The sequence below is a fragment of the Mesoplodon bidens genome, assembly GCF_964165515.1.
Source record: "Mesoplodon bidens genome assembly, chromosome: X".
Taxonomy (NCBI): domain Eukaryota; kingdom Metazoa; phylum Chordata; class Mammalia; order Artiodactyla; family Ziphiidae; genus Mesoplodon; species Mesoplodon bidens.
The window spans coordinates 109,219,362-109,232,351 of NC_138163.1; the positions used below are offsets into that span (position 1 = coordinate 109,219,362).

The following is a 12,990-nucleotide window of genomic DNA, read 5'->3' on the forward strand; positions in this document are numbered from 1 at the left end:
GTCCAGCTTTTTATTATACCCCAGGATTAGCCCAGAGTGATGGCTACAGGGTGATGTCTGGTAATGGTGAAGGGAAATAGAAGCGATGAGAAAAATGGGCTGTTCTATTGATATTTTTCAGGTGTAGAGACTGCCAACAGACTCAGTGGTATCTCCTTACTTCCCACTCCCATTTCTTCCCCCAAATACTCTTCTCCAAATGTTTTCTGTGCCCTTATTTTTATAATTAAATGGCAGGAACTAATTAATCCAGCTGTTTTTCTAAATGTAGGTAAATCGCATTTCAGTATCTTCATTCACAGAATTCCACCAATAACATCCAAGTTTTTACACTGTCCTCTTCAAATTTAACTTTTGGAGGAGGAAGAGAGGGAGGCAAAGAGGAGAGAAAGAGAAAGAGAGGAAGGAGAAAGGGAATGGAAGACAAAAAGTGAGAAGGAGGAAAAGGGTAGTTAAAGTGGCTTCTTTATTATATTGTTCCATCATAGCTAATAGTATAAACTTTTAGAAAAACTCCCAAGTGCTAAATGATTTCTTTAGGGATAAAAAGAAGGGAGAACACTTATAAGATAATATTCTATTTCTAGAGGCCCAAGGAGAAGAAAAACTTTGGTAATCTGCAACTACTGGTGGCTGAGGGACATGGAAAAGCAGATCATTCACTGGAAATGGTTGACAAAATAAAAGAAACCAGGTATTTAGGAAGCCATTTAGAAGAGAGGGGAAGCAGGTTTAAGTGGATTAGGCCCTACTTCTATACTAGTGCTTCCCAAACTTTAATATGTATAGAACTTACTTGAGAATCTTGTTAAAATGCAGATTCAGATTCAGTAAATCTGGGATAGGGACTGAGATTCTTCATTTCTTTCCTTTTCTTTTTGTTTTAATGACCATATAATCTTTTATTAAGAGAGCAATCCAAAGTCATTTCCAATGTTTATTTTAGGGGCCTGAAGAATTTTCCACCCACTGAATAAATTATAAAGGGAGACAAAAAACCCCAATTTGTTCAGTATCATCCATTTCAGCACAAATGTTTTTATTATTATTATATAAGTTTCAGGTATAGAGCATTATAATTCTACATCTGTATACACTCAAGGTGATCAACACCACAAGTCTAATTATCATTCATCACCATATGTTTGACTCCCTTCATCCATTTCACCTACCCCTTCCCCTCTGGTAACCACTAATCTGTTCTCTGTTTTATTTTGTTTGTTCATTTTTTTTTCTGATTCTACATATGAGTGAAATAACACTGTATATGTCTTTCTCCATCTGACTTATATCACTTAGAATAATAACTTCAGGGTCCATCTGTGTTGTCACAAATGTAAAAAGTTAGTTATAGGTTTCTTGTAAATGTTTTTTTTTAACTTACTAGATCACCAGTATATTATGAAATGATATATATAACTCAGGAATAGCCAGATGGAAGCGACATATAGGGCAAGGTCTGGGAAAAGGGTGATCACATTCCATGAACTCTCCAGGCATGCCACTCTCCCAGGACTTCCACCTTTTCACCAAACCAGAAGTCCTACATGTTTTCTTAAGTTGACATAATTTCTATTTTAACGTCCTAAGAGCTTTTAGAATCACAAATAAAAATGCTTTTTTAATTTATTCACTCATTTTTTTTTACTGTCAAATGCTTTTTCTACATCAACTGATAAGATCACATAATTTTTTTTTTAGCCTGTTGATGTTCAAATGATGAACTAAACTTGCATACCTGAAATAAGCCCCATTGGGCCATGGTATATAATTATTTTTATACATTTTTGGTTCACCTTAATAATACTTTTGTTGAGGTTTTTAGCATCTAAGATCATGAGAGATATTAGTCTGTAGTTTTCTTTTTTTGTATTTTTCAGGTGTTGGTATGAGAGTGATACTGTTCCGTGTTGAGAAGCATCTCTCACTCTTCTATTATCTGGAAAAGATAATGTAAAGTTTGTGTTAATTATTCTTTAAATGTTTGGAATAATTCTTCAGTGAAGCCTTCCGGACATGGAAATTACTTTTTCAGGAGCCTTTAAATTACAAATTCAAATTCTTTAGTGGTTATGGGATTTGCTGATTTTCTGTCTAGTTCTATCAGTTGCCAAGAGGCAGGTGTTGAATTCTTAACTATAAATGTAGATTTGTTTTCTTCTTCTTTTAGAGCTATCATTTTTACTTTTGGGAGGCTCTCTGGCAAATACACATTTAGGATTGTTATGTTTTGCATTCTGGTAGATTACTTGCATATTTTTTAGGATTTCATCTTGATGATTTATAGTGGCTTTGAGTGTGTTTCTTTGTATATTTTTCATAGTTGTTGTTCTGGTTATTACAATATCTATGACTTATAACAGTCTATTAGTATCAACATTTTACCATTTTGTGTGAAGTGTGCAAACCTTACTTCCATTTGGATCTTCTTGCCTTCTTTACTTTTAAATATCATTGTTTTGAGTATCAGAAGTTATTACAATTCTCTTTCAGTCATCAAATATGATTTATAAATCCCCTGAGAAGGGTAATCAATTGGAAATAGTCATATTTCTTCTCTTTTCATTGTTTTTTTTTTAATCCTGCCAGATGCTCCAAGGTTCCTTATTTTATTGTTTTTGTTAAAAATTTCTCCTTTAATGGCGGCCTCCACGCTGGTGTCGGCGTGGGGCCCGCTACGGCCCGGCGTCCCCGGGCTGTGCCGCTGCCGGCCGCCCAGGGGCCTGTGGGCGCACGCATGGCGGCTCCCGGAGCCCGCGGGGTCCGGGCGGAGCGGCCGCGGTCAGCGGACCTGGCGCCTCGGGCACTGATCGCTACTGCTTGGAGCTGCTACGGAAACGAGATTATGAAGGCTATTTATGCTCCCTGCTACTCCCTGCAGAATCCAGAAGCTCTGCTTTTGCATTGAGAGCTTTCAATGTGGAACTGGCTCAGGTTAAGGACTCTGTCTCTGAGAAAACAATTGGACTGATGAGAATGCAGTTTTGGAAAAAAACTGTGGATGATATATACTGTGACAGTCCACCACGTCAGCCTGTGGCCATTGAACTATGGAAGCATGGTGTTTCACAAGAGGATTTTCTACGGAAGAGCCAAGATAAAAATGTGAGAGATGTGGTATATGACATGGCCAGCCAGGCACACTTGCATCTAAAGCATGCTAGGTCCTTCCACAGAAGTGTTCCTGTGAAAGCATTTCCTGCTTTCCTTCAAACAGTTGCTCTGGAGGACTATTTAAAGAAAATTCAACAAGTGAATTTTGATATATTCCACCCATCTTTACAGCAGAAGAATACTTTACTTCCATTATCTTTGTATATTCAGTCATGGAGAAAAAGATATTAAAATAATTTCATGGCACTGATATTTACTTTTATTAGTTTTACCAAAGTGTACTAGTTTAGGGTTCTTGTTTACAAACAACAGGAACTGTTTACATAAGGAGAAAATTCACTTATTGGATGAGTGTGTAGGTCACAGAATTAATGAGAAGTTGCTGTGGGGCCGTGATTCCCAGATTCTGCTGCAGGCACCGCCCTTGTCACAGCAGCCCAGACAGTGTCTGCTGTGCCATCCCTTCAGAGTCCGAGCCCCTGGAGGGAGTATCGTTTTAGCTATGCTTAGGCTGCAGGCTATGCTTCAGCCACCAGAGGGCAGGGGGAAGCACGTCTCCTCCCATCCTCACCCTTAGGGAAGAATGGGGAAGGGGCTCAGGAAGTACTAGGTGGGTTTATTCCTAGATATTTTGTTCTTTTTGTTGCAATGGTAAATGGGAGTGTTTTCTTGGTTTCGCTTTCGGATTTTTCATCGTTGGTGTATAGGAATGCCAGAGATTTCTGTGCATTAGTTTTGTGTCCTGCTGCTTTGCCAAATTCATTGATTGGCTCTGGTGGTTTTCTGGTGGCATCTTTGGGATTCTCTATGTGTAGTGTCATGTCATCTGCAAACAGTGGCGGCTTTGCTTCTTCTTTTCTGATTTGGATTCCTTTTGTTTCCTTTTCTTCTCTGATTGCTGTCGCTGAAACTTCCAAGACTGTGTTGGGTAGGAGTGGTGAGAGTGGGCAGCCTTGTTTTTTTCCTGATCTTGGTGGAAATGGTTTCAGTTTTTCACCACTGAGGACGATGTTGGCTGTGGGTTTGTCATGTGTGGCCTTTGTTATGTTGGGGAGGGTTCCCTCTATGCCTACTTTCTGCAGGATTTTTGTCATGGGTGGGTGTTGAATTTTGTCGAAAGCTTTCTCTGCATCTATTGGGATGATCATGTGGTTTTTCTCCTTCAATTTGTTGGTGTGGTGTATCACGTTGATTGATTTGTGTATATTGAAGAATCCTTGCATTCCTGGAATAAACCCCACTTGATCATGAAAAAAAAAAATTTTTCCTTTAGACATTCTTTAACAATAGGTCTGATAGCAACACATTCTTTTAGTTTTTCTTAGTCTGAGAAAGTCTTTCTTTCCCCTTCATTCTTAAAAGAGAGTTTCACCTGCTCTAAAATTTAGTGTTGACAGTTATTTTCTTGAAAGATGATATACTGCTAGAGGAGACCATTGAGAGGATGTGACCACTGGTTGACCCATGACTTGGACCCGGGCAATCAGAGGCTCCTCACCCTCTTCTTTGTCCTCAGAATGTGCCTTCTTCTTGCCTTCCCTGCACTAGAAGCTGCCCCAAGGACACTGCCTTGAGATACTAATGTATTGCTGCAACCATCTGGATAGTACATGTGACTGAACCCCATTAAGGCCTCTATATAGACTTTTAAGATTCTGGTGGTCAGGGGCGGAGACCTGCTCATCTTGTGGCTACCCAAGATAAGCATCATAAGTTACGTTCTCTTGCCTCTTTCTTCAGTCTCTCTTTGCCCTCCGTGCATGGGGGCAAGTTTGCGAATCAACAATTGGCAAGCCAGCCCAGAATCTGAATAAATGGGTCTTGGGAAAGAGGTATCTGCAAGGAAAATCCCGAGTTGCCCATCTATCTCTATGTGGGGAGGGGTGGTCTGAATGTCAGATGCTTGCAGACTACCACATGAGTATAGGACACTCTGAAAACGCCAGCTGGTTTGATGTGCTTGTTTGAAGAGCTACACATAGCACACTGTAGCACTGAAGGGAAATGAATGGTTGCTGCTGCAGTGGTCTGGCCCCTCCTGTGGGCAGTTTGCCTGAACACTGACACCTGACTAGAGGCTGAAATCTGAGTTAGAAAATTAGAATAAGAGCTGAGATTAGGGCTTCCCTGTTGGCGCAGTGGTTGGGAGTCTGCCTGCCAATGCAGGGGGCACGGGTTTGTGCCCCGATCCGGGAGGATCCCATGTGCCGCGGAGTGGCTGGGCCCGTGAGCCATGGCCGTTAGGCCTGCGTGACTGGAGCCTGTGCTCCGCAACTGGAGAGGCCACAGCAGTGAGAGGCCCGCGTACCGCAAAAAAAAAAAAAAAAAAAAAAAAAAGAGCTGAGATTAGAGAAGAACATGCAGATGTCCACTATCCTGCTAGCTTCAGGGCTAGTAGGCAAGGTAGAAGAGCAACAACTTAAGTTGGAGAACTTAATGTGCCATTTTGCAAAGCTAGGAGGACACAACTACTGCCAGGGATTAAGGTTCAAGCACTTGTAACAAAGCCTGATTGGGACGCTGAGAGGAGGAATCCTGGGAGAGTGAGGAGAGTGAAGAGGAAGCAGTTGTGACTGACAGTGAAATGGATGAAATGCCCCATGCCATCTGACCCCTATTATAAAGGAAAGCAAAAACATAGCAACAACTCCCCAGCCAGCAAGGTAGCCCCCAGTTAAGGAAATTTTCATCATGAGACAATATCCTTCCACTGAGCTTACTGATATAGTTGCCAAGTTCCAGCACAAGGCCAGGGAAAGTATCCAGGTGTGGTTAATGTTGGGGGGAAGGGGTGGCATTTCTCTGACTGGGTAGGAGGGAGAGAAAATGAGCAACATCACCGCACATCCTGCCCTCGAGCTGCACCTGCATGGTGCTCGGGAGGGTTCAAGGGACTCACTCCCTTATAGATTAGATTATTCCAGCCTACAGGGAGGTGTGGCCCAATGAGGGGGCTCTCCCTGGGTGTGTGGGACCCTGGAAATCTATAGAAGAGGTACAACAAATTCTTAGGGAGTTTGGATTGAGACAGGCCATCTACACCTCTGTCTTTGAAGGCCCCAACTGGGCCACATTCACTGCAGGAATGAAAGCCAAGATACTCCAGTCTGCCCCACAGCACCTGGTATGGGGCACTGATATCCATGCTGAGCCCAGTCACGGGACAAGATATTGATGATGTTGGGCAATCCTTGCTGATATGGAGGGGGGAAACTGATAAATCTCAGTAAAGGGTACTGGCTGTGGGGAAGGCTCAAGGCAGAGAAGGGAGCTAGGGGAATTTCCGCTGATGCCTGGGTATACAGACGGATCTAGTTGGGGCAATCCATCCACATGGACGGCAGTCACTCTTCAGCACAACAGCGACACTATCTAGATAGAAACAGGAAGGAACCGCAGTAGCCTGTGGGCTGAACTCAGAGTACTTTGGCTGGTGATCACTCATAAGCCCCGGTTGTTAACTCTGCACTGACAATTGTTGCTGTTCTAAAGGGATTAACCCTATGGCTTGGACAATGGGAAGCCAAGAGGTGGATGATCATGAATAAGCCCTTGTGCCCCCCTGGCCTCCCTCTTGATGTTTCTGGGTGGTGGAGAGGAGTTTTAGGCCCAAGGGAATGGGAAGGTTTCCTGAGCCATGTTACCTGTTATATCCCTTTGCTAGTACATCTTTACTATGCAGTATCTCAGGGTGGAAGACAGCAATCATAGGTCAAATAATGAAGACTACTGGTAGCCACTTGTTGTTAGTGGGGCCCTCCACTACTCCCCTTGCCAGGGCTGCCATTTTCACATGGTGTTTTTGGTGGGACTTCTGTTCACTGAAGGGTGTGTGGGAATGGGCATTGTGTTAACCTGGGATGCCTTCAGTTACTAGCTTAAGTTAGGGACTCAGGATATACTAGGCCTCAGTAGCCTTTTTCTGTTGGGTGGGAGGGTCATAAAATTCCCAGCAGTTCTGTTTTTGTTTTTCCTCCATTTCTGGAGTCCCAAACAAGTTTGACCTTCTCTTTTCACCTTTTAGAGTTATATTTTGATTTTCTCTTGCATTAGTACCAAAGGAATTTATAACTTCAATACCCTTTCAACTTGAAACATTAACAATCTTTTGTCTTATAATACCCTTGCTTTTTTTTCATCACTCTATCATAAGCAAATATAGTACCCCTCCAATATGTATACTATCAGCTTTAGTTTTATCTTAATAGAAAAGATATAAAGTCTATGTGATCTCATGCATTACTTTTTTCATTCCAATTGCTCTGCTAAGATTCATCAATATTCTTCCATGTAGCTGCTGTCCAGGCATTTCAACCACTGTATAATATGTATGAATTGTATGAAAATGTTGTTTTTATTTATTTATTCTTTTAATGGTTGTTTTTAGATTTTTACTGTTACAAAAGAGCTATAATGAAAATTCCTATGTATTTCTCCCTGTGCGAGAGTTTCTTCTGGGAATATGGCTGGTAGGGAAATTGCCAGGTATGTGAATTGTCATCTTCACAAGATATTGCCAACTGTTTTTCAAAGTGGCTGTACTAATTTATACTTCCTCCCACAATCTAAGAAATCACAGAAATTCAGATCTTCTCCATCACTTGGTATTACCAACTTGGTATGATCAGATTTCTTCCTTTCACCAATAAAATGGGGAAAAAATGACATCTCATCCTGACATTGATTTGCATTTCCTTGGTCACCAGTGTGGCTGAATACCATTTCACATATTTTTCCCCTACATATGTTTCCTCTTCTGTGAAAGGCCTGTCCATGTCTTTATATCTTCTATTTTGCTTATTTGTCCTTTTCCTCAAATAAGAGAAATTTGGATTGAAAAGTCAAAGACACTTCAGAAAAAGAGGACAGCTGTTAAGGTCAAATAAAGAGACCTGAATTTCAAAGAACAAACAGCGTTAGTAGCTGCTGGCCAGTTGGTGTTAAGCTGAACTGTGGTGTAAGGAATAATTCCAAACTGGTTTAGGGTGATTTTTTAAAAAGGATTTCCCATTACCTATTTGTTTCTATCTGGGTCCAAATCTGAGACCTCTGCTTGGTGTTAAGAAGAGACAGAAATGACTGGAAATTATTTTGCTAGTGAGGTGGAAAGGGCCAGGGCTGGGCAAGATTGGGGTGCAGGCTACTTGTTAATGTTCCCTATTGATCTCTAATTCTGGGCTTCTCATTTTTTTCAGTTATCCAGCATCCATATGGCTCCTATATGGCTCCTCATGCCTTCCCAAGAGTTGTACGATGATACCTCATCCAGATCTCTCCTCAGTGGGCACCAGTTCAGGCTCTAACAATTTCCCTGCCCCTTTGCTTTGCTATTCACTCCCCACCCCCCTCAGCCCCATAACCATCAGAAGTTTTTCTTACTCAAGTGGTAATAATAAAATGCACATATCTTAAGGACTACCTCTTTACTAAACACTATTCTAGAAGTTTCACCTGAATTTACACATTTTATCCTCAAAACAGTTCTTTGAAGTCCCAGTTTGCTGTTATCATCACAAGTCATGGTCTCTTTTGTAGAAAGAAGAAATTTAGTTAGGTAACTAGCCCAAAGTTGCACAGCTAATAAATAGCAGACTTAGGATTCGACAAATATACAGAATCTTAATTATACTTTAAAAAGAAAACTAAGGTCCATCTCATGGCTAACCTAACCACCTTACTAAAACTGAGTTCTCACAAAGAAATTTGCACTTCAAGTTACTTCTTAATATAAAAGCAATTTTGAAGAATGAATATCACAGATATTACAGACTTCCTGAGGCATCACAATTTCAGAATAACTATTTCCCAGTGGGAAAGACAAGCTGAGGGAGAATCCTAGGTGACCGAATGGCTTGAAGAAGATAACAGAAAATAGGGTTGAAAGTGAGACTTTCAATGTCTGAGTGTTTATGGCATACATTTTAGTACATTCATTTGCAAAGTGTGGACAATTCAGTATCTATCTTATACAGTTACTGGATGAACGAAATGGTCTAATATAAATAAAAGTCATTCAACACAGTCACTAGAACAATTTACTTACACAATAAACAGCAGGTGTCATTATTATAATTGTTCCAAGAAGTGTCTTCATGCATGTTTATTTAGATTTCTCAATACCAAACACATGAGGATGAGACAGAGATGGAGAGAACAACTTTCTCCTGTTATCTGTCTAAGGCACACCTTCTAAGTTCCCATTTTCTATCTGAGCACCCATCTAGGATAGGATGTCTGACCCCTCTAGGAAGACCCTGCCTGCCCTATTCTCACAGAGGTGTGACCTTACCTACTAGCCTCCATACTAGAATACAGCATAAACCAAACATCCCTGAGAGAGACACACATAGGGGGAGTGTGTTTCACTTCAGAAGAAAGTCCACTGTTAAATTTCCTTTATAGCCAGACTTAACTCACAAAGCAAGGCTTTATACAACCCATAGAAAAGTTCTTGTTATATTACAAGATATATCATCTCAACATGGACTGCTCTATTAGATTTATTTCACTAAAACCCATATGGACTATAAGATGCTGTCTTACTGAAGGCTCCAAGTAGAAGAAACCCACTACTGTCTATAACTTTAAAGGAACTGTGCATGTCAGTCTAAAAGGTTGATTCACGGCAATCTCCTGACATCTTTCACTGGCACAAATGGCCTCCTTATTCCTTTTCCTGCTCTATAATCATAGAGCCTTAGTGCTGAAATCAGGGGCTCTGGTACATCAGTAGGTAGAGGGAAGTAAATATCTACCTTTTTTTGGTCTACATGTCAGTTTTCTTTACTGCCTCTAATTTCATCATTATTAGAGACTCAGACTAGTAAATTGTCTGAACAAAAAGCCACAAAAATCTTCTCATCACTTTTTTTTTACTATTTTACACTGTTGCCTCCGTGAATCACACCTATTTCCAATTCAAAGTTAGTTAGTTAGAGAAAGTCCTTGGGGAGAATTAGAAATCTAAACTCTATAGGGAGCAAAGTCTACATCTTAAGATTCAGAGGGATTTCTACTCAAACATAATTATTTATTTTTAAAATTGAGATATCATTCACATACTGTAAAATTCAATATTTTAAAGTGCACAATTCAGTGTTTTTTGTGTATTCTTAAAGTTGTACAACCATTACCATTATTTAATTCCAGAATATTTTTATCCCTCCAAATTAGCAATACTTCCTATTCAACTCTCCTCCTGCCCTGTGCGATCTGATCAACATTCTGTCTCTATAGATTTGCCTATTGTAGACATTTCATATAAACAGAATCATACATTATGTGGTCTTTTATGACTGGCTTTTTTCACATAGCATAATATTTTCAAGGTCCATTCATGCTGTATCATATATCAGAATTTTATTCCTTTCTATGGCTGAATAACATTCCATTTTGAGACTATACCACATTTTATCAGTTCATCAGTTGATGGGATTTGAGCTGTTCCTACTTTTTGGCTATTGTGAATAATGCTCTTATGAACATTTGTGTACACAAGTTTCTGTGAACATTTGATTTTTAATTCTCTTTAGAATATACCTGGGAATGCCAGGGCTGAGTCGTATAGTAACTCTGTGTTTAACTATATGAGGAAATATCAAACTGTTTTCCACAGTGGATGAACCACTTTACAGTCCCACCAGAAATGTTTGAGGGATCTCGTTTCTGTACATCCTCACTAATGTGGTTTTTTTAACTTCATTTAATTATTATTATAGCCATCTTAGTGTGAGTGAAGTGTTGTCTCATTGTAGTTCTTATTTGCATTTCCCTATTGACTAATGATATTGATCATCTCTTCATGTGCTTATTGGACATTTGTATATCTTATTTGGTAAAATGTCTATTAAGTAATTTGTCCATTTTTAAATTGGTCTGTCTTTTTATCATTGAGTTCTTATTGAGTAAGAGTTATATATTTGGGATAGTAGATCCTGATCAAATATAATATTTGCAAATATTTTCTCCCATTATGTGGGTTGTTTTTTCAGTTTCTTGATAGTGCCCTTTAAAGCACAAAAATTTCTAGTTTTGGTAGTCATGTGTCATATCTAAGAAACTGTTGCCGAATCCAAGTCACAAAGAATTCTATAGTTCTTCTATCAGTTGTATAGTTTTAGCTCTCACATTTAGGTTTTTTATACAATTTGAGTTAATTTTTGTATATGGTGTGAGCTAGGAGTCCAACTTCATTCTTTTGTATGTGGATGTCAAGTTCTCTCAGCACCATTTGTTGAAAAGCCTATTCTTTCTCCTTTGTATTATCTTGAAACCTCTGTCAAAAATCAGTTGACTATATATGTATGGGCTTATTTCTAGACTCAATTCTATTCCATTGATCTATATGTCTATCCTTACACTAGTACCAGAGTGTCTTGATTATTGTATCTTTAAATTAAATTTTTAAATTGGGCCTTTTGCATTTCCATATTAATTTTAGGATAAGCTTATGAATTTCTACAAAAAAGCCAGCTGGGATTTTGATAGTGATTGTGGTGAATCTGTAGATCAATTTGGGGTATTGCCATTTTAAGAATATTAAGTTTTCTAAAACATACGATGTCTTCAAACTTATTTAGGTAATCTTTAATTTCTTTCAAAGATGTTCTATAGCTGTCAGTGTACAAGTTTCATACTTTTTTGTTAAATTTATTCCTAAATATTTAATTCTTTTCATACTGTTATAAATAAAAGTTTTCTTAATTTCATTTTCAGATTGTTCATTGCAAGTGTAAAGAAGTATAACTGATTTTTATGTGTTGATCTTGTATCCTCCACTTTTCTGAGTTCATTCATAAATTCTACTAGTTTTTTGTGGATTCTTTAGGATTCTTTCTAAATAAGATCATGTCATCTTTGAATATAGCTAGTTTTACTTTTCCTTTCCAATTTGGGTGTCTTTTGTTTTCTTTTCTTGCATAATCGCTCTAGCTGGATAGTTGGTATGATTTCAGTGTTCTTAAATTTGCAAAGACTGTTTTGTTACCTATCATATAATCTATTCTGGAGAATGTTCCATGGGCACTTGAGAAGAATGTATATATTTTGTTGCTGTTGAATAGAATGTTCTGTGTATGCCTCCTTGGCTCATGTGGTCTAAAATATGATTCAAATCCAACATTTCCTTGTTGATTTTCTGTCTAGATAATCTGTCCATTATAGAAAGTGGAGTACTGAAGTCCTCTACTATTATGATATTTGCATATTGTTCTCAGTTCAGACCTGTTAGTATTTGCTTCATATATTTAGGTGCATATATATTTATGATTATTATATCTTCTTAATGAATTGACCCTTTTATCATTATAGTGACCTCCTTTGTTTCTTGTTACCATTTTTGCCTTAAAGTCTATTTTGTCTGATATGAGTATAGCTACCCTGCTCTCTTTTGGTTTCCATTTGCATGGAATATCATTTTCCATCCCTTTACTTTGAGCCTATGTGTGTCCTTAATCTTGAAGTTAATCTCTTATAGGCAGCATATAGTTGGGTCTTGTATTTTTTTAATCCATCCAGCCACTCTGTGTTTTTTCATTGGAGAATTCAAGCCATTTACTTTTAGAATAATTATTGATAAGTAAGGGCTTACTAATGCCATCTTATTAATTGTTTTCTGTTTAGTAGTTCCTTTGTTTCTTTCTTCCTCTCTTGCTGCCTTCCTTTATGAATTGATGGTTTTCTTTAGTGTATGTTTTGATTCCCTTCTCTTTTTCTTATGTGAATATACTGTAGGTTTTTGCTTTTGGTTACCATGAGCCTTATGTGAAACATCTTATAACAGTCTATTTTATGCTGATAACAATTTAACTTCAATGTTGTACAAAACTCTGTCATTTTACTCCTCCTTTTTATGTTTTTGATGTCACAATTTACATC

General features: G+C 38.6%; 1 protein-coding gene and 1 pseudogene across 2 annotated transcripts in view; one reads left to right on the forward strand and one right to left on the reverse strand.

Moving 5' to 3' along the window:
* Positions 1 to 12,990, reverse strand: part of LOC308609441 (melanoma-associated antigen B16-like) — a gene marked incomplete at its 3' end in the record, with an annotated part of 609,526 nt that overhangs the window by 456,758 nt on the left and 139,778 nt on the right. The gene's annotated exons all lie outside the window — the stretch shown is intronic.
* Positions 2,640 to 3,609, forward strand: LOC308609028 (NADH dehydrogenase (ubiquinone) complex I, assembly factor 6-like; annotated as a pseudogene). The gene has a single exon. The product of its transcript is annotated as an NADH dehydrogenase (ubiquinone) complex I, assembly factor 6-like (transcript).